The sequence below is a fragment of the Mus musculus genome, chromosome 15 (genome assembly GCF_000001635.26).
Source record: "Mus musculus strain C57BL/6J chromosome 15, GRCm38.p6 C57BL/6J".
Lineage (NCBI taxonomy): Eukaryota > Metazoa > Chordata > Mammalia > Rodentia > Muridae > Mus > Mus musculus.
Genome location: NC_000081.6, coordinates 96,666,826 through 96,686,717, shown reverse-complemented (window position 1 = coordinate 96,686,717; position 19,892 = coordinate 96,666,826). Strand labels below are relative to the sequence as shown.

The 19,892-nt window shown below is 45.6% G+C and overlaps 1 non-coding gene across 1 annotated transcript; it reads right to left on the bottom strand.

The window, feature by feature from the left end:
- Window positions 1-14,817: 14,817 nt before the first annotated feature.
- Window positions 14,818-14,925, bottom strand: Gm22045. Its single transcript, XR_003951725.1, has one exon. It is a non-coding gene; the product is annotated as a U6 spliceosomal RNA (small nuclear RNA).
- Between the last annotated feature and the right edge of the window lie 4,967 nt (window positions 14,926-19,892).

The following is a 19,892-nucleotide window of genomic DNA, read 5'->3' as shown; positions in this document are numbered from 1 at the left end:
TAGTGCTTTGTTAGGCTACAGTTTAAGCATTTAGGATTGGTAATGCATGGGGGGGGGGGGGAAGTCCACAGAGTGTCCAGTGGCACTAACCAGTGAGCCAGCCATTTCTAAGTGATTCCTCAAAGCCCTTTGAGACATTGAATCAGACATCCTCATACCTGGAGAGATGACTTGGAAGAAAAGCGATGATAACCTGCAAGTTGGCATAAGCAAGATGTGGTAGGTAGAACATTGGGTCCCTGGGAGGGTTATGCAGATGTGTACGTCAGTGGCCTTGCCAATATCCAAACTAACCTGTTCTCGAGTCCAATGACAAGCATGAGATGTTGACTATAGAGCCAAGCAGTCAGATTCTTGGCCCTCAACTTGAGTTTCTCCAGATGAACAAGTTGGCCAGTACAGGGTCAGGGTCCATCATCACCTCTTCAAATAGAGGTGGCAGGGCACGGAGACCAAAAGCACAACTGCCAGGAGCAGGCCCTGTGGTGTGAATACTTTTCAGAGAAAGGGTGTTGTGATGGCTATTCCCAGTTGTCAATTTGACTGTATCCAAAATTAACTACAATCCGGAAGCAGACAGTACACCTGTGATCAGACCTTGAGGCCGGAATTCAGGCTTTTGATTCAGATCTTGAAGCTTAGTGGCCATGAAAAGCTTAGGCCCTAAGCAAGGTGGTATGCATGTTCCATCTCTGGAGACAGAGGCAGGCAGATCTCTGAGTTCAAAACCAGCCTGGTGGTGCCATTACAAAGAAAGTTCTAAGTAAAGGACAGCTTTACTTAAAACTTTAAAGGTCCAGGCATGGTGATGCACACATTGAGAACTGGGCTGCATCTTCTTCTGGAGGCCTTCATAAGGACAGTGGGGGAGGGACAGTCTGCCTTCATCTGCCAGCACTTCTGTTGGAATTGACATCTTCAGGACTCCAGCTTCCACAGAAGACCAGCCGAAACACTTATGCTTGTGGGACTGAGCCCCTGCTAGATTCTTGGACTTCCCATTCACAACGGTCCATCCACTGTTGAGTTACTGGGACTAGAGACTGTAAGTCATCTTAATACAGAGAGACATTCTGCGACTCTAGAGAACCCTGACTAACACAGCTGGGATTATGATGATGGGCGAGAAACTAACAACCTGTGTTCCTCTTTTTTTTTAAACTTTACTGAGGGTCTGTGGAAGCCCTTTCAGTCCCCAGCTGTGTGGGTGGCCCCTAGCAAGAAGAACATCACCCGGTAAATGTCTTGATGAAACAGTCCCTTGACAGCAGCAAGCTGTCCTTTGTATTTCCCTTTTCTGCAGACAGTCGCACAGGACACCTGCTGGCTTTTGTGACTGACCTATCATCACCACTGCACCACCTGCAGCCACCTCCATTTTCCCATAAACCCTACACTTCCCATTTCATGATTTTATCCACATTTCAACCTCGAACTCCCCGGAATGGTTAAACGAATCGGAACCCCCTTATTCAGTCTTACAGTTGAAATGAGCCTCAATTTTTTTTAGCAAGAATTTCCTAAACCAGAAAAAGAAAAAAAAAAAAAAGAATTTACTAAACCCTTGCAAGATAAATACAGCACATGCCGTAAAATTAGAGAGCAATTTTTTAAAAATGTAATTACAGCTGGAGGCTTTCTTGTCTAACTCGTGATCAGCTTCAGGGTGGTGGAGGCTATCTTTGACCTCTACCACTTAAGCACTTTGTTCAAATCTTCGTCAACCTTGTCCCTCAATAACTGGGAAGAACGAGTTAACCCAGGGAGGCTGCTAAGAGCCCTGGCGATTCCTAGGACTGTTGCCACTGGAAGGTTTTTATGTCAACCTTGAGGATGTTGTTATAGTCACCCTGCAGTAACAGATATCTGCCATGCTGCTCTATCAGGCGGCTTTTCATGAACAGCAGGTTTAATGATGTGCACCTGGCTTCATTGTTGGGGGGGTGGGGGGGTGGGGTCTTGGTTTTGCTGTTACATAGTAGCGAGTTGCTCTGTCAGCAGCCCCTCCCCCACTGAGCCTTGTGACTCCTTCGAGAGGCTTCCCACTTGGATCCCACGTAGTCAAGTGAAACCGGAAAAGAGCTCCCCTGTGTGGTCTCCTACAAGAAATGTCTGTGCGGGGCTCCCAGAATCCTCTGTTATGTGTCTTTTCCTGTTGGTTCTACTCTGCACTTTGTTGTAGTAAGTCTTGGCAGTCGGTTACCTGCTTTCACTTCTTGGGATTCAACTTCAGCAAATGCCACAAATACTTTCTGCTTGTTCCCCCGCCCCCCCCCACCGCCCCAACATTGGCTCTTGCCATCTCTAGGAAGAAGCAATTTTGGAGAACCAGAACCTCTCTCTGTTAACTGGGGCTTCAACGAGTCCCGTCTGACATCATTTCCTCCCATGGTCCTCAAGCTGGGCTGTGAACTGGGGGAGTCTGTCTGTCCTTCCATACCATAAACAGACTGTTGCCTCTCCACACCCAGGAGGCTTCCACACTGCCTTCAGAGCTGCCTAAGCTCAGGAAATAAAAACTTTGACTTGGTCCCCAGAACTTACCTTCTAAGAGAGGACAGAGCACTGGCCAAAGTGCTTCCTTCCGAATTTTGCTCGTGTGTGTGTGTGTGTGTGTGTGTGTGTGTGTGTGTGTGGTGTCTCTCACACTCATTCTTCCAAAGTTCTTTCTCTGGCTGTTTTTTCTAACGCCATAGAGTGCTTCCTTATCATGAAAGGAGTTCTGGTAAGTTCAATTTTTCTAGCTGAGTCATTTGAACATGTCTGAAGTAGAGCCCAAATCTTTTTTTTTTTAATTTTAAGATTTATTTATTTAATTTATATGAGTACACTGTGGCTCTCCTCAGACCCACAAGAAGAAGGCATCATCGGATCCCATTACAGATGGTTGTGAGCCGCCATGTGGTTGCTGGGAATTGAATTCGGGAATCTCTTAAGTGCTCTTAACCACTGAGCCATCTCTTCAACCCCCAAGCCCAATCTTTTATAGAGGTTAAAGGAGACGTGATATGCTGAAGTCTAATGTCTGACCTCAGGCCCCCCCATCCCCCACACCACACACACAACATCCTTCCATAGTGAGTATAAAGGGCTGCCTTCACCAGCAACCCTACAGAAGCATAGTACATTCCCAGCTCCAAATTCCTTTAGAGCAAGCCCTCAAGATGGTTAGAATCCTAAGTGTGGATCTACTGGGTCCCCTTATTGCAAGATGTATCCTTAGCTCCTATCTGTAACTCAGCACCACCCAATAGCTTTCAGATTACCCCAAAGCTCCCTGGGAAATTGGGTCTCCCTTTGGGCAAGCTGGCTGTTCAGTAGATATAAAATTTCTTCCTGGTGTCTCTATGGCAGAACAGGTATATATGTGTGTGTGTGTGTGTGTATAGTATACACACACACACACACACACACACACATATACTTTCAAGACTATATTTTGACATTACTGAATCTTTAGCAAAATCTCACACCAATATATATTTTTAATTAATTAAACTATAATACATCAGTTTCCCCTTACCTTTTATCCCTCCAACCAACTCCTTCAACGGTCCCCTTGATCCCCTCTAACCGATGCCCTCTTTAGTTGATATTGTTATATATATGGATAAATATGTAAAGGCATCCTGCTTAGTTCCCTTAGTGGTTTTTGTATATAATGATGTCGGGAATGTCTACATGGAGTTGGAGAGCTAATTTGGAGGCTCGTCCTTGGAGAAGGCCAGTTCTCCCTCTCTAAGTAGCCATTAGTTGTCCTTAACCAACAGATTTTAAGTACTCACCTATTTATTTTAAATATATATGTGTGTGTGTGCCTGAGTGTGAGTGTCTGCACATGTGGTAGCTGGGAACCAAACCTGGGTCCTCTGTAGGAGCAATAAGCATTCCTAATCACTGAGCAACTCCTCAGCCCCAACCAACCTAATTTTTTGAAGTGAGGTATCTGATCAATAGGCAATGAGAGGAACCAACTATACCAAAGGTGCCTGTTTCAAGGGTGCATCCCTAATAACAACCATTCTTTTCCCTCAAAAGGAAACATGGCCTCTCCATTATGCTAAATTTTAAACATTATGGTAGGTTCTCTGATCTATGGCAGTCTCTAATGGATTCATGTTATAGTCCAAACCCAAAACAACCTATTTCTTTCCTTTTTCCTTTCCTTTGCTCTGCCATTCCCTTCCGAGTGACTGGAGTCTCGGGAGAGGTGGAACGCATGGTTCACAACCCCTTCTGCTCCAGACAGAGGGATTGTATTTTTAAACAGATCCCTAAATAGAAAGATCCAAAGAAGGAAATATGTGGAATATGAAAATCTCTCTCTGCTGGAAATGTGAGGCCCTCATACATTTGGAAACATTCTTCTCTCACAAACTGCTCCAAAAAGCAATGCTTAGTTTGGGCAGCCTGAACTGAGAGCAAGAGAGCGAGCTTACATTCCTTCTTGCTTGTGGGGGAGAGAGACAATGAATTACATTTTTTAAAAAGCGCTCTTTGTTCTCAGAAAAAGAAAGTACATACAGACAGAGATTTGCCCCCAAAGACACCAGGTTCCAACAAGCTCTCACAGATTTTACTTCAGGGTTTGTGGGAGAAGAGTTGCCAACTCCAGGGGCATCAGTCATTCTGAGCTCTGTGTCCCTATGCCCTGTCTCTCTAGAAAGCTCTCGTGGTAGTCGGGAAACGACGTGGCTTTGTGGCTGCGGAGAGATATGTTCAAGCTCTCCTTGGCTGTTATGTTCCTGTGTGAAATCCAGCAAGCTCCTTAGCCTGGTTACACCTCAACTGGCATGCCTTGTAACAAGATGGAACAGAACTCCCATGGTTCTGTGCTCACCCTGTAGAAGCACTGCACCGAGTGCCTCATTCCACCCCCTTAAGAATATATTTTTTAATTATCTTATGTCTATGTTCTGATTGCACCCCATGTGTGCTGTGCCCAAAGAGGCCAAAGGATCCTCTGGAACTGGACCTATAGTTGTGCAATACTTTGTGGGTGCTGGGAATTGAAACCTGGACCCCTGGAAGAGCAGTCAGTATTTTTTGTTTGCTTGTTTGTTTTTGTTTTGTTTTGTTTTGTTTTTGTTTTTTGTTTTTTGAGACAAGGTTTCTCTGTATAGCCCTGGCTGGCCTGGAACTCACTTTGTAGACCAGGCTGGACTCGAACTCAGAAATCAACCTACCTCTGCCTCACAAGTGCTGGGATTAAAGGTCTGCGCCACCACTATCTGGCACAGTCAGTGTTTTTAACTACTGAGCCAACTTTCCAACTCCAGAAAATGCATTTTGAGACATTTTTTTTAAGTGATGATGGAGTAGAACCTGGAGCTAAGAAGTCCAGACTCAGATCCGTGATATTAATCCATTCACCTTTAAGGGATTAAGCATCCATGGTTTGGGTTGTTTGGGATATTCACTAAAGTGCCTGTCACTGTGAATCTCACACAGTGGAGTATTGGGTAGCTCTGAAAATAAACTACAGTTCAGCTTTGTAATAAACTTTAATTAAACAGTTTATCACATATTCCTAGTACCCTAGCCTTCTAAAGTTTAAAAACAGCTCCATTGAATAGAGCAACTTCATTAGTTTTGTTAGCTTAGCAGCACGCTTGCTGTGGCACGGACAAAGGAGGGGATGATTATACAAGGTCTTCAAGATGGTGGTGAAGAGGAGGAAGGTGAGGAGGAGGAGGAAGGTGAGGAGGAAGAGGAGGAGGAAGGTGAGGAGGAGAAGAAGAAGGAGGAGAAGAGAAGGAGGAGGAGGAAGAGAAGGAGGAGGAGGAAGAGAAGGAGGAGGAGGAAGAGAAGGAGGAGGAGGAAGAGAAGGAGGAGGAGGAGGAAGAGGAGAAAGAGAAGGAGGAGGAGGAGAAAGAGAAGGAGGAGGAGGAGGAAGAGAAGGAGGAGGAGGAAGAGGAGGAGGAGAAAGAAGGAGGAGGAGAAAGAGAAGGAGGAGGAGGAAGAGAAGGAGGAGGAGGAAGAGAAGGAGGAGGAAGAGAAGGAGGAGGAGGAGGAGGAAGAGAAGGAGGAGGAGGAGGAAGAGGAGGAGGAGAAAGAGAAGGAAGAGGAGGAGGAAGGTGAGGAGGAGGAAGAGAAGGAGGAGGAGGAAGAGAAGGAGGAGGAGGAAGAGAAGGAGGAGGAGGAAGAGAAGGAGGAGGAGGAAGAGAAGGAGGAGGAGGAAGAGAAGGAGGAGGAGGAGGAAGAGGAGGAGGAGAAAGAGAAGGAGGAGGAGGAAGAGGAGGAAGAGGAAGAGAAGGAGGAGGAGGAAGAGGAGGAAGAGGAGGAAGAGGAGGAGGAAGAGAAGGAGGAGGAGGAAGAGGAGGAAGAGGAAGAGGAGGAAAAGAAGGAGGAGGGGGAGGAGGAGGAGGAGGAGGAGGAGGAGGAGGAGGAGGAGGAGGAGGAGCAGAGTGTCTGTGCTGGCTGAGCACCACGGTGAATCAATGCAGCCATCACTGTTCTGGTTCTCGGGCGTTTATAGGAAAAGTTTATCCTACATGTGTACGTCTACATGTGTCCGTCTACATGTGTACGTCTACATGTGTACGTCTACATGTGTACATCTACATGTGTATGCCTAAGGTCCACAAAAGCAATCCTGACACAGCTGTAAAACACAGACCCACAGAAAGCTGACAATTTCCTATCTATGGTTTCCTTCACTGTAAAATGAAGTTTCATACAGTTTGACCTAACATGTGCCAGTAAACGTTTGTCTCTATCCACCCCTCCTCTAGTCTGTCTGACAAGATGGGGTGCATGTAAGCTTGTGGGACCCTGAGTTCATCAGTTCCCTGCACCCAGGCATGGAGGAAGACAGGTGTTTTCCATTCCCAAATTCCAAAGTTGGTCTCTTGTCCCAAGGGTGCTATGAAAGCGGCAGGTTCGTCTGAGATGCTGAATAGCTGCTCATTTAGGAACCATTCGAAAGTCTCAGTGTAGTTCAGTTAGAGAAGAGACCACACTGAATATAGAAGATGAAGGAGACCTGACACGGACTGGTATGTTAGGGTGTGCCTCAGTGTCTCAGAGCTGTTTCCTGTCCTGCTCTCGTATTAAAGGGACCGGCTTGCCTGGCATGGTGATGCACCTTGTGATTCCCAGAACCTTTAATAGGTTGAGGCAGGAGGATCATGAGTGGAGGACTAGCCTGTGGTACAAGGTGGGGCCCTGCTCTGAAAACTAAACACTAACGTGACCTTGTCATGTGATTACTTGAAACACCCCGTTCATGCCTCGGGAACTAAGCTAAAGCAAAATCTTCCTGCCTGCTTTTTTTTTTTTTTTTTTTTTTTGGTACTTTGTCCTCAGATTTCTGTCGAGGCAACAGGAAAGTGACAATCACAGAAGCTAGCACAGAGAGGCGGTTCCTGGAATCACCTGACCAAGTGCTCAGGGTTGGAAAAGGTTAGATAGAAAGATGTTGATAAGTTTGCAGAAAACAGGCTGGATAGAAGCTCAAGCTGTTTTAAGCAGAACTTGGAGAGTGAGCGATTCTGTGGGAGCCGGGAGCACGATACCTACAGGAACACAGACGGGAAAGATCGCAGGGAGCAGGGATTCAGGGAGCAGGGTTCTCGTGGGAATTAGATAAGAGGTCGTGCCTGCTAGGACTTGGGAACAAGACAAATGATTGTCTGCATTTCCTCTCTGTCCTGCGACTGTGAGGCCGAGTTTAAATGGCACAGACTAATCTGAGCGTGGTGGCACACACCTGTGACCCCAGCTCCTGGAAGGTTGAGACAAAAGGCTCCTAGGCTAATGGCAAGCCTGGACTAGTTAGCAAGACCCCGTCTTTGAAAAACTGGCTAAATGAACAACCAATCAGTCAACCAACCAACCAACCAACCAATCAATCAATCAATCAAATAAAAGGTTTATTGATCTGGCAAAGGAAAAATTTCAAGGCACTCTGGCATTCAGGCAGTGGAGTGGCTATTGTTTTACACAAGTTACACAAATTTACAGTGAGAATTTGGAAGAAAAACATAGAACATAAATATACAAAAAAGCTTATATTTTGCCTAGAAAAGGAGCATTTGAAAAATTGAGACTAAGGAGGGCACTGCTTGGAAAAAATTTAAAACCATTAAAAAGAAGGCAAGTACTGTTTCCCAGTGTAACAGAGACTATGGAAGCCTTGTCCATGTCTTGGGGATTGTTGGGACTTCACCCTTCTTGACTCCAAGAGGAGGAAAAATGTTAACATCCCAGGAATTGCTGGGGCTCTACCTGTCCCCAGTTTTAAGAATGGAAAGGTTTTCTCATGTCAAGAATGTCTGGAACTTGACTTGTCTCAGTCTCTAGCATGGAACAATAACTCTTAAGTACTCAGCACACAGGGCCACAAGGGAGATGTTTCCATGTGCTTAGCCATTGGGTCCTCAGACACTATGGCAACTGTGTTCTAAGAAGCCCGAGTTGATGGCAGACCTTGATGTTATCCATAGGATACTGGCTGTGCAGAAATCTAAAATACAAGAGCTCTGGGGCTGCCATGCCCTCTACCAAGATTTCAAAGCAAAGGCTGGACCAGCCCACGTGTAACAAGCCCAGGATTCCTACAGCCAGGCAGCTAAAGATGTCAGAACGTGGAATGTTTGCTAGAGGAAACTCTGGGTGGTCAACAGAGCCAGGCCACAATAATAGGCCGTGTAGACTTCAATCAGGAATGGCCAGCCTTGGGTACCTATTCCACAATATGTCCTGGATGCCAAAACATGGAACCACGAGATTTAGTGTATTTCCCTCTGGTCTTTAGTCTTGCTTTGGGTCATTCCTCCTTTAGGATTCTCCTCTTCTCCCCCTTTGGAAGGGAAAGGTCTACTTTGTACCATTGCTGTAGGAAGCATGTAGCTCCACTTTTAAATTTAACAGAGGCTCACAGGTAAGACTTGGCTTTGCCACACATGGTATTGCATGCCTATAGTCCTAGTACTTGAAAAGGTGAGGCAGGAAGATTGTAGCTCAAGGCTAGCCTAGGCTACATACCGAGACCCTGTCCCAAGTAACAAAAGCAAACAAAGGCTTGTCCTGCAAACTCCAGAGAAGCCTTGATTTTAAGCAGTGTTAGAACTGTAAAAATCATAAGGACTCAGAATTGGGGTTCGTTTGCTTCGTGAGCCTTGAGGGGGGTCAGAGGTGGAGGCCATGGTTTAAGATGCATTTGGATATCAAGTTGACCTACAGTGGACTGTGTTGGTCAGTCTTGATTATTCATTTAATTAGATTAGTGTAGAATACACATGGGTGTGTCAGCAAGGGATACACCAGAGAACATTAATGAGTCCGCTGAGATCAGCTCCTAGTTTGGGCAACACCACTCCACAGGGCTGAGAAACTGCTGAGTTGCTTTCTGCAGCAGCAGCATCGCTCGTGTGTACCAGGGATGCAGGAGAGCCACAACCTCCCCATCTCCCCAGCAGCACCTGTTTCCTTTCCTCTTTCCTTTATAGCCATCCTGACAATGACCATCGAATAATAGCTATCTTCAGCTTCTTAGACTTGACAGTATAATTCAAGGGGAAGATGGATACTCTCTGGACAGGAAGATAAAGCCTATGTCTTTGCTGAGCATAGCTTGGAAAGCCAGAGGGGATAATAAAGAGAGAGGTGAGAGAGAGAGAGAGGGGTGAGAGAGAAAGAGAGAGAGGTGAGAGAGGAGAGAGAAAGAGAGAGATAGAGAGAGAAGAAGGAGGAGGAGAGGAGAAAGAAAAGGAGAGGAGAGAAGAGAAGAGAGAAAAAAGAAAAGAAAAGAAAAGAAAGAAAACCTAAGATAAAAATCTTATAATATGTCATGAGATTTGGATCTAATACTTCTCCAGGTCCTGAGAAACAAAAGAAAGGTTTCCAGCCCTTGATAGACTACTATACACGCGTGAGCCAAGGGCAGCACGAAGATTTCAAATGCTCGCTTTGGAAGTCAGCGTTGGCACCATGCCAAAAATCCTGCCAGGCCAACTGCAGGAAGGCTGGTCACCACGAGGTAGGGCATATTTCTTGAGTCCTCACTCTGTCCCTCCTCCACAGGAGACTCCTCAGACCACTTATTTTCACAGCCCTTGAGCAAACACTCAGCACGACTGTTTTTCCTGATATGCACTTGGCTTCATTAGACACGGGAATTGTAAATATGCCCTTATTGTGGCTTAGGACGATTGCTTAGCAGGATCCCTTACTCAGAGGCTGGGTCGAGAGCTGCTTTCAGTTCTGAACAGTTCTCTGTTTCTAGGCCAGTAGAGCCATTAGTCAGCTTAACTCTCAAAAACTCAGGACTCTTGTCATCTGAATCCAGTGAGTCCCTTCTGCCAATAGCCACCTTCACAGTTGCTTTGGGACATACAGTATATACCGTTCGGTTCAATGATTTAAAGAGTACAGCTCAGTGGGCTTTGGTGTAAGTGTGGCATAATGCAACTGTTAATAGGTATAGATCTTCACCGTTCCAGAGAACTTACTTCACTTAAACACAGTGTTCTCAAGATTCCTCGTGTGGCTGTGCGGCTGTGTTTAATTTGTTTGCTGTTGCCCATCAGTCAAGAGGCATTTACATGTTAGCCTTTATGGATAATGTCACTATGCACACTTTAAAAGCTTTAGCTGCACATAGGGTTTCATTTGTCCTTAATTGTAATATAAAGTACGGATAAATACCACATGCCGTTTACCCGTGTGGAGAGCTGACGCCAAGGGCAAGATCTCAGACTCGTGTTTATCTTCTGTGTTTCCGAGGCCTTGTCCTGGGGCACTCTGCCCCCCACGGCTGTGTCTGGGAGAAAGGAGAAAGCAAACAGCTAATGGTGAACAGCTATGAAGGGAACACTGGTCTTTCTGGAAACCCCTTGTGGGAACTCCAGGAAAACAGCCCAGGCATTTCTGCTAGATGGCGTAAGCGCCGACGTGACGAGGTTTTACTGTGCGCTTGCTGCTTCTGTGCGTCTGCTACCTGCTGGTTATCTTTCCTTCTGCTTGTTACGTGTTTACATGATTTACTCGTTTAGGAATTAAAGTACAGCCATCATATCATTCTCCCCAGGGATTCACGGATTTCCCCAATCTCCCTTTGGTTTCGCCTTCCCACCCCACCCCACTCCCTTTTAGTAGCAATTACTTAGGGACTAATTTAAGTTCAAGAGCCACATCTTTCATTTTATTTGGTAGGTTAGTTGATTGGTTGGTTGGTTTTTTTTTTTTTTTTTTTTTTTTTTTTTTTTTTTGTGACAGGGTTTCTCTGTGTAGCTTTGGCTGTCCTGGAACTTACTCTGTAGACCAGGCTGGCCTCGAACTCACAGAGATCCGTCTGCCTCTGCCTCCCAAGTGCTGCGATCAAAAGTGTGCACCAGCTCCACCCAGCAGCATAACGCTTAGTAAGGAGAATTCTCACTTCCATCCATCATGTTTAAGGAACACACATTGCTTCAGATGCTTCACCAACGAGAGGGAAAGGACTGTGGCCCTATGGGAGATGCGGGTGGGCGGAGACAAAAGAATCCCCAGAAGCTCATTGGCCAGTTAGTCTGTCACACACAGAGGTGAACAAGAGACCTTGTCTCCAAAGTCAGAAAGTAAAGACTGGTACCTAAGGCCATCCTCTGATCTCTACATGTCTGCCGTGACACACATATACCCATACCTACACATAGGAACACACGCACGTGCGTGCACACGTGCACATACACCGGGGTGTGTCTTTTGATTATCTCATTTCTGGGTTTTTAAAACAAACAAACAAACAACAAAAACAACAACAACAAAGCCTCTAACTCCATCCACCTATTTTGGAGAAGTTGCCTATGCGCTCAGTTTGAGACACTAGGGTAAACTTGAGTGAAATTCGAGTATTTTCCACGTTTAATTTTCAAAAGCATTATTTCTTTTATAAAATCCATTACAAATCCCCAATATATCTGTTGGTATCTTCTGTAGAGATACTTGAACCTGCCCTTTGGCTCTCAGGCCATTGAAAGAATGGACTCCAAGAAACTGGAATTTCACCAGCAATCTCACACAAGGCCAGGGCCCAGACAGCAGTGAACTGGCCTGCAGGAAATACTTGCACCTTGTCTGATTGCCTTGTAGAAGAGACTGGACTGAGACAGTGCGGTGAATGGGAGCAGAACCTGACTGTAACCCTACCTTCCCATATGACTTGCCTTCTATTTCAGCCCAAATCTCACGTCAGGACACCAAAAGCAAACTGGGGCAGGGAAGGAGGTGGTCAGTCCATCTCTTTGTCCCTCTTCCCAACATGACAAAGTAGACTGAATCCCCATGTCTGCTTGTGCTTGTTGCTGTCAATTTGATTCTTTTAAATACCTTACTGAAGAATGGTGGCTGAGCCTGGCTTGTGAGGGAAATATTTACTTTTTTTTTTTTAAACCTGAGATTGATCCCTGGAATGTAACCTTTGTAATGCTATTTTGAAACCTTCCCCACCTTGTAAAAACTTTCTGATTACACAACTACTGCAGTTCCAAAACTCAGTGGCCAGGAGCAACCAACCCACATATCAGTTTCTCCTTTGAGCAACCCCCCCCCCCAAAAAAAAAGTTAGTCCGTTTTGGAAGATTGTGAGATCAGATGCCAGCCAGAGAGAATACAGCACAGAGATACATACAGAGAGGCCAGGATGAAAATGTGTCTCTTCCCTGCTCAGTGCGCCTGCTACCTGAGGGAAGCACCCAGCCCATTGCAAAGACAGAAGCTGCCTTCCAGGCTCACTCTCGCTTTATCCAGTTCATTTCAGTTCACCCTCTGTTGCTGCATAAACACCAACCAAGTTGGGGAGGAAAGAGGATATTACACATTCCAGGTCATGGTCCATCATCCAAGGAAGGAGCTTGAAGGAGAAAGCATAGAGAGGTGTTGCTAACTGGCTTGCTCTTGTGGCTTGCTCAGCTTGCTTTCTTACACAGCCAACGACCTCCCTGTCCAAGGGTAGCTTTGACAACAGTGGGCTGGGCCTTCCCACATCAAGCATTAATCAAGATTAATTGATTAATTAATCAATTAATCAGCCCATACACATGCACGAAGGACAATCTGATGGAGGCAACCCCTCTTCCCAGGTCCTTTTCCCAGGTCCTCTTCCCAGGTCCTCTTCCCAGGTGGCTCTAACTTGGGTCAAGCTGACCAAACCTAAACAGTGCACTTACGTTCTTTGCATGTAGGGTGCTTGACACTCAGGTTTTATTTCTAACAATTTGGAGCTTCATCCAGGATTCTAATTCGGTCTGGAAAGAATTCAAGAACCCTAACCTTGGGGAGACATGTCCCAGGATCTTATCATGGTGGGTCCATGGTATAGGCAGTCAGTACTTCCTAGATCAGTAATGGTCCAGAGACAGAAAGTCTGTCAGCAATGTAGGCCAGAGCCCAAGCAAGCATGTACTAGGTGACTTTACGCACAGGCCAAGGTAAGAAAAAGCCACGGCTCCAGGGTAGTAGCACACGCCTTTAATCGCAGCACTTGGGAGGCAGAGGTAGGTAGATCTCAGTGAATTTAAGGATAGCCAGGGCTGCACAGAAAGGTTTTTTCTCAATAAACCAAAAAAAGGAAGGAGGAAAATGGGGATAAGGTTGAGGAGAAGGAGAAGAAGAAGGAGGAGGAGGAGGAGGAGGAGGAGGAGGAGGAGGAGGAGGAGGAGGAGGAGGAGGAGGAGGAGGAGAAGAAGAGGAGGAGGAGGAGGAGGAGGAGGAGGAGGAGGAGGAGGAGGAGGAGAAGAAGAAGAAGAAGAAGAAGAAGAAGAAGAAGAAGAAGAAGAAGAAGAAGAAGAAGAAGAAGAAGAAGAAGAAGAAGAAGAAGAAGAAGAAGAAGAAAGAGAGGAGAAGGGGAAAGAGATGAAAAGAAGAGGAAGAGGAAGAAGGTGTCCATGGGAATGACAATTATTGCCTTGTCCACTCCAGAAGCTGAAAGTGAATGAGATGCTCAACTGATGGAGACCCAATCCTCAGTTGTGTGGGTGTTCGATGACCTCATATGCCTCACCACCAGCTGTCTAGGTCTCTGGATCCAACCTAGGCTTTATACCAGCATGCCCTTTGCCCCTGAGTGGAAGATCCCCAGGAAAGAAGCAACATAGATGGACAGTTCTTTCCCCAGGGACTTACTGACTGTCCCAACCCATGTGGACAAATTCTAGAACAACTGTCAGACAGAATAGAATCCCCCTTTCCAGTTCACGTCATCCAATATACAGATGATCTGTTATTGTGAGAGACCTCCCGGAAAGAGCTTACTTGGACTACCTTTGCGCTCCTTAATTTTCAAATCAACAGTGGTTAAGAGTTGTAATTTGTTGAGAATGCAGCTTACTGTTTGGGACACTTAATCAGTAAAGGAAGGTAAGGGTCAGGAGCTGAAGTTGGGTCCTCTGTAAGAAGGGTAAATACTCTTACACACTGAGATATCTCTCCAGATGCTGGATAGACTTTTATGTCCTTAGAACCAAGGATTTCTATCTTAAGATATTAGAAAGCAAATCCAGTTGTCTCTTTTGGCACCCAGAGGAGATCAGGCCTGCCTACCCAAGATCTTTAGCAATCTCTTATTTCAGCTCCAATGTTACTGCTACCTCCACTTGAAAAACCTTTTCTTATTTTTTGGCCCTGAGATTTTTAAAAATTAATTATTGTATTTATTTAGATCCCAAATGTTGCCCCCCCTCCCGGTCTCCCCATTCCAGAGTTCTTCACCCCATCTCCCCCCTGACATCCCCCTTCCCTGGGGCATCAAGTCTCTACAGGATTAGACCCATCCTCTCCCACTGGGGCTAGACTAAGCAGTCAGTCCTCTGCTACATATGTGCCTGGGGCCTTGGAAAAAATATGGAACGCTTCACAAATTTGCATGTCATCCTTGCTCAGGGGCCATGCTAATCTTCTCTGTATCATTCCAAATTTTAGTATATGTGCTGCCAAAGGGAGCATGACTCTGCGATCTTAATTCAGGAACATGGGATGGAGGAAAGCCTATAACTTTCCTGTCTAAACTCCTAGACCCTGTCCTGAGAAGATGGACTGAATGTACCCAGTCAATGGCAGCCATCATCTCGTTAGCCAAAGAAAAGAGAAATTTGTCTTTTGAGGTTCCCTGACACTTCGTGTCTCCTACCGGGTTAGTTTTATCCTCAACCAGAGGGCAGAAAAATGTCAGCTGACCGCGGAGTTCTCAGATATGATGTTGTCCTTGTAGAAAAGATGACCTGATCTTTTACAGCCAACAATTTCCTCCGTTCGGTGAATTCTCTGTAGGAAGTGAGCCCCTTGGAACATTCCTGCTTAGAACTGATAGAACATCAGACCCTAGTCCAGTCTGATCTTGGAGAAGCTCGAGTCCAGGAAGGACTCCAGCTCTTCATAGCTGGATCCTCCTGAGTAATCAAGAGAAAGAGTCATAATGGCCACCCCATGATGGATGGAGACTTAGTCCTCTGTGAGTCGTGGAAATTGCCTAATAATTGATCAGCACAAGTGTGAATCATTCACTCTTCACCAGGCCCTGAAACACCTGAAAGAAAAGGAAGGAACTATCTATCTGACTTCAAATACACCCTTAGAGTGGTCCACATCTTTGGAAAAAATCTGGGAAGAGTGAAGTCTCATTGGCAACAAAGGCCAGAACTTGGTGAATAAGGAGATAATCAATGATCCTATCTTGTCCCCAGTTTCTCCTCTTCTACTTCTGACTCCTTCCCCCTCCCCCATACCAGTCAATGTTCCCAAGCCTTTTAGGAATGACCCCACCTAGGTGACAATCACTATAATTATAGACCTAAAATAGACCCGAGACAGGGTATGGAGGCAAATGTTTGGCTGAATGGGAAACACATTCCCTTCACTCAACAAAGCAACTGTTGTGCATGTGAGCATGGAGACCCGAGGATCACGTAGTCCTCTTTCCATTGGAATGGGACTACGGGAATGGCATGTACCGCATGGTCACTCTTCCAAGACCAAGACGCCTAGGGCTTGTCCATTCTGTTCTCCCTGATAGAGCCATCCTCTCCCAGGTCTAATTACTTCTCATACGCTCCCTTGGTGGGGGGAGTAACTGACTCAGTGGACGTTGTAACTGGGTACAGAGAAGCATAGTTATCCAATATGATGACTAACAGGTAGCCCTGGTGGGTCACAGGAGCAGGCATCTGGAGGTGTTGTGGAGGTTGCTTCTCTGAAGTCTTGCCTGGAGGTTGGAGCATGGCTTGAGCTTTAATCCATTTGGTCATCCTTTTCACTAAGCATGTAGACATTCCAACACCACTCAGGAGAGGGACTGGCTCCAGCAAGCTCATTGGATCACCATGTATACATAGATACTATAGGAGCACCCCAGATGGCCCCAAATGGATTCAAAGTCAGAAACCAAGTAGCAGCTGGTTTTGAACAGACCTTGTTTGAGTGGTTACCATTTTTAAATATGTAGATTGTATTAGCTATACTTATCACAAAAAAAGGTTTATTAACTATACTTGGGATGCTGTTGAAGGGATAGCTGAACAACTTAGCCCTGTGGGCAAAATGGCTTGGGAGAGTACGTTAATGTTAGATACAACTTGAGATAAGAAATGTGGAGTTGGGCTGTAGAGATGGCTCAGCTGTTAGAGGCTAGGCTCACAACTAAAAATATAAGAAATGTGGAGGAGTCTGTGTAATGTTGGGAGGACACCATGTGCCTCAACCAAGAAGGGACCATTATGGAAGCTCTCCAAGGTCCAACGGCCTCCCTAATGAACTAGCTGAAAATTCAGGGACAGAAGACCGCTTTACAATCTCATTGCACAATGGTCCAGCCACCGGAAGAGGAAAGTGACGTCATTTTACTATCCTTGTCTGTAACGTTTGAGTCATGATTCTGCAGGACGGAACACAATCACCTGTGTTCCAGACTCAGCCCAGAGACTTACAGAAACAGTCTTTTCTGAGCCATCTCTTTTCTGTTCCTTATCAAAATGACCTATTTTTAAAGAGACAAAAAAAAAGTTTATTCTAAAATTGATGGTAAAATTTGAAGAAGAGTTTGCTGGTGTAGTAAAGAGGGGATAATTGAGGGACATAGTTACAAGGAATCTAAATTTTTATATCAAAAGAAGGACCCCAGGAAATGTGACTTCAGATACTACTTTGCCTCTCCCACCGTGTCAAGCTTATTGTCTATGATGGCCCTGCTGTGTTCCCACCCATTACTGACACTTGATGGCCAGGAGTGATCAAGAGCAGCCAATCCCTTGCTTCATCTCCTTCATTTCCTTTTCTTGGATTAAAAAAAAGGAAAGAAAGAAAGAAAGAAAGAAAGAAAGAAAGAAAGAAAGAAAGAAAGAAAGAAAGAAAGAAAGAGAAAGAAAGCACTAGTCAGCCTCAAAAAAAATATGTAAGACACAGTTTCTTCACCTTAGGATAAAAGACCACTGCGTTTCTGGCTCTGTGTGCTTGCTGCAGTGACAACCAGCACGGCCTTTGGCAGAAGCTCAGCTGCCTGGCCAGCTTACTTCAGCTGTGCCTTTGTGTTCTTTGTGTGGTATTGGTTGGGTCCTTCGACTCCAGATTTTATTTCTGACCTCATTAGGGATTTCTTCAATGTTTCCTTTCTAAGTGCAGGTCTCTGCAATTTCCCTTCTCCTATCTTCAAGTTTCCCAAGGCTTTCTTCTGCTTGCCCAAACGTGGTTTTGATTCCTTTTGTGATTTAAAAAAAATTATTTATTGTATTTTTCTGCTCCGGCATTTATTTTTAAGTTTCTAGCTCTTTATTAATAGCTTTCCTTGTCTCAAGTATTTCTGGTGTGTGTGTGTTTAGTGTGTGATATTCTGCATATCCTCTCTCAGTCCTTTGAGCACCTACCAATACTGTGCCTGCCTATAAGGCAAGGGTTCTAACGTCTGAGTCTAGAAGATCCACCATTAAATGTTTTTCAGAGACATTTTTTTTGGTTCATCCACCCCCCACACACATGAGTTTTCTGTTTGTTTGGTTTTTTTTTTTTTTTTGAAACAGTCTTGTGAGGCCCAGCCTGGCCTGGAACTTAACACAGCAGGGGGTAATTTTGAAATCCTGCCGTCCTGACTCGGCCTCCCAAGGACTGGGATCACGAGTGTGCAGTCACACCCAGCCAATAGATCTTGCATGCTTAGTTCTCTGCATACTTTGTGCTTTTCTCGTTGGTGTTGGAACCTAGGGCTTCAGCCCGACTGTGTGGTAAGCTGCACCGCACACCCTCCTCCCTTCAGCACTGTTAGGCTTTTTGCCTCCCTTGGCTTGTTGGCTTTGGTTGCAGTGGCTACTTCTGCGCCGAGAGCATTGCTCCCGGTGAACGTGTACAGCCTTCCTAGGTTTTCTTCTGAGCACGTATCCTGCCCTGGACATGCAGATGTCCCAACGCCCCCATTAGAACGCTCTAGTCTTCGTGTCCGATCCCAGAAGAAGAAGGAGAAACAAAGGGAGGAAAAAGCCCTGGACTCTCTAATGTTCTAGAAGTTCCTTCAGCCAGAAGTAGGGAGACCCACAGTAAGGAAAGGGGTGCGCCACAATCCTGCCTGCTTCCTTGTACCTATGTGCTGATGGGCAGCAGTCACCAAGCACATCCCAATACTGGTTTGTTAATTTATTGACTATCACTATTAATTTGCCTCTCTTCATCCCCTCCCCCAGTGTGTATACACTTCTTTGGGAATAAAAACACAACTTCCTGCCAGAAGCTAAGGGGTGGAAGTAAGTTGGGGGTGAAACTGCTGTTACATTAGAGCTCAGAGAGCTGGTGAGCTCAGTGGTTAAGAGCTCCGACTACTCTTCTGAAGGCCATGAGTTCAAATCCCAGCAACCACATGATGGCTCACGTTAGAGCTCAGAGTCAGCAAAGCTACCTGCAAATTTCTGCCCAAGCCTGGCTTCAAATGATTCTTCCATGAGGCCGGCTGTCTGAACCAGGAGACAGCTTCCTGGTGCTTCCTAGTCTCATCTCTCCTCTCCAGAACCTTCTTCCTAAAGGCTGGTGGTGCTGTGTTACAGAGAATTCTGGTTCCCATGACCACAGATCATCTGGGAGGAGCAATCCAAAGGAAGACGGTTGGGAGGGGTTAGGGAGGGGGTGGAAGAGGCTAACCCGCTGGCCCCCATGTTGTAAGTGGTGCCCCAGAAGAGCTTCCTCACCTCCCTGGCTATCACCTCAGCCATTCCTGGTCCACCAAAGCCATCACTCTGCTGCCCACTGAGCACCCCCTGCTCTAGGTCATCTCCTCACTCTCAGTAGGCTGGGCACACCTGCTCTTCCAAGGAGCTCTTGTAGGAAAAGGCTGCCACAGATGAGTCCTGCCCCACACCATCAAGGGCTTCTACTCCACTAGCGGCATCTTAATAATCCAGGAAAATGCTGGCTTCTTCCACTCTTGAACCTCTCACTAGATTACATCTCTAATCAAAGAGAAATTTTCTTCAAACTTCCTTTCTTTTTCTTTTTATGAGAGACTCTCTCTTTTACCGTTAAACCTTTTTGCAGATTGGAGAATCTGGTTTTTCTACTTCTTTATATATTTTTTTCGATTAAAATAACATTACATCACTTTCTCCCCTTCCTTTGCCTTCCTCTAACCCCCTCCTATGTCCCTCCCACTCTCAAATCGCTAGCTTCTTTTCTCTTTCTCTTTATTATTGTTACACACATGCACATATGTGTATATGTATACATAAATATATAGAAATAACCTGTTGTGTCCGTTTATGTTGTTTGCCAGTGATGTTCACTCTGTACTAGACAACCAATTAGGGCACTCTTCCCTGAGAGGCTAATTCTGTCTTTCTCAGCCTTTCTTGTTCCTGTAATTCTCCGCTAGGGGGCACCCTGTGAAACGTCCCTGTCCAGGTCCATCGATAATGCCGCTGTTCTGGTTTTGTTTGTACAATCCT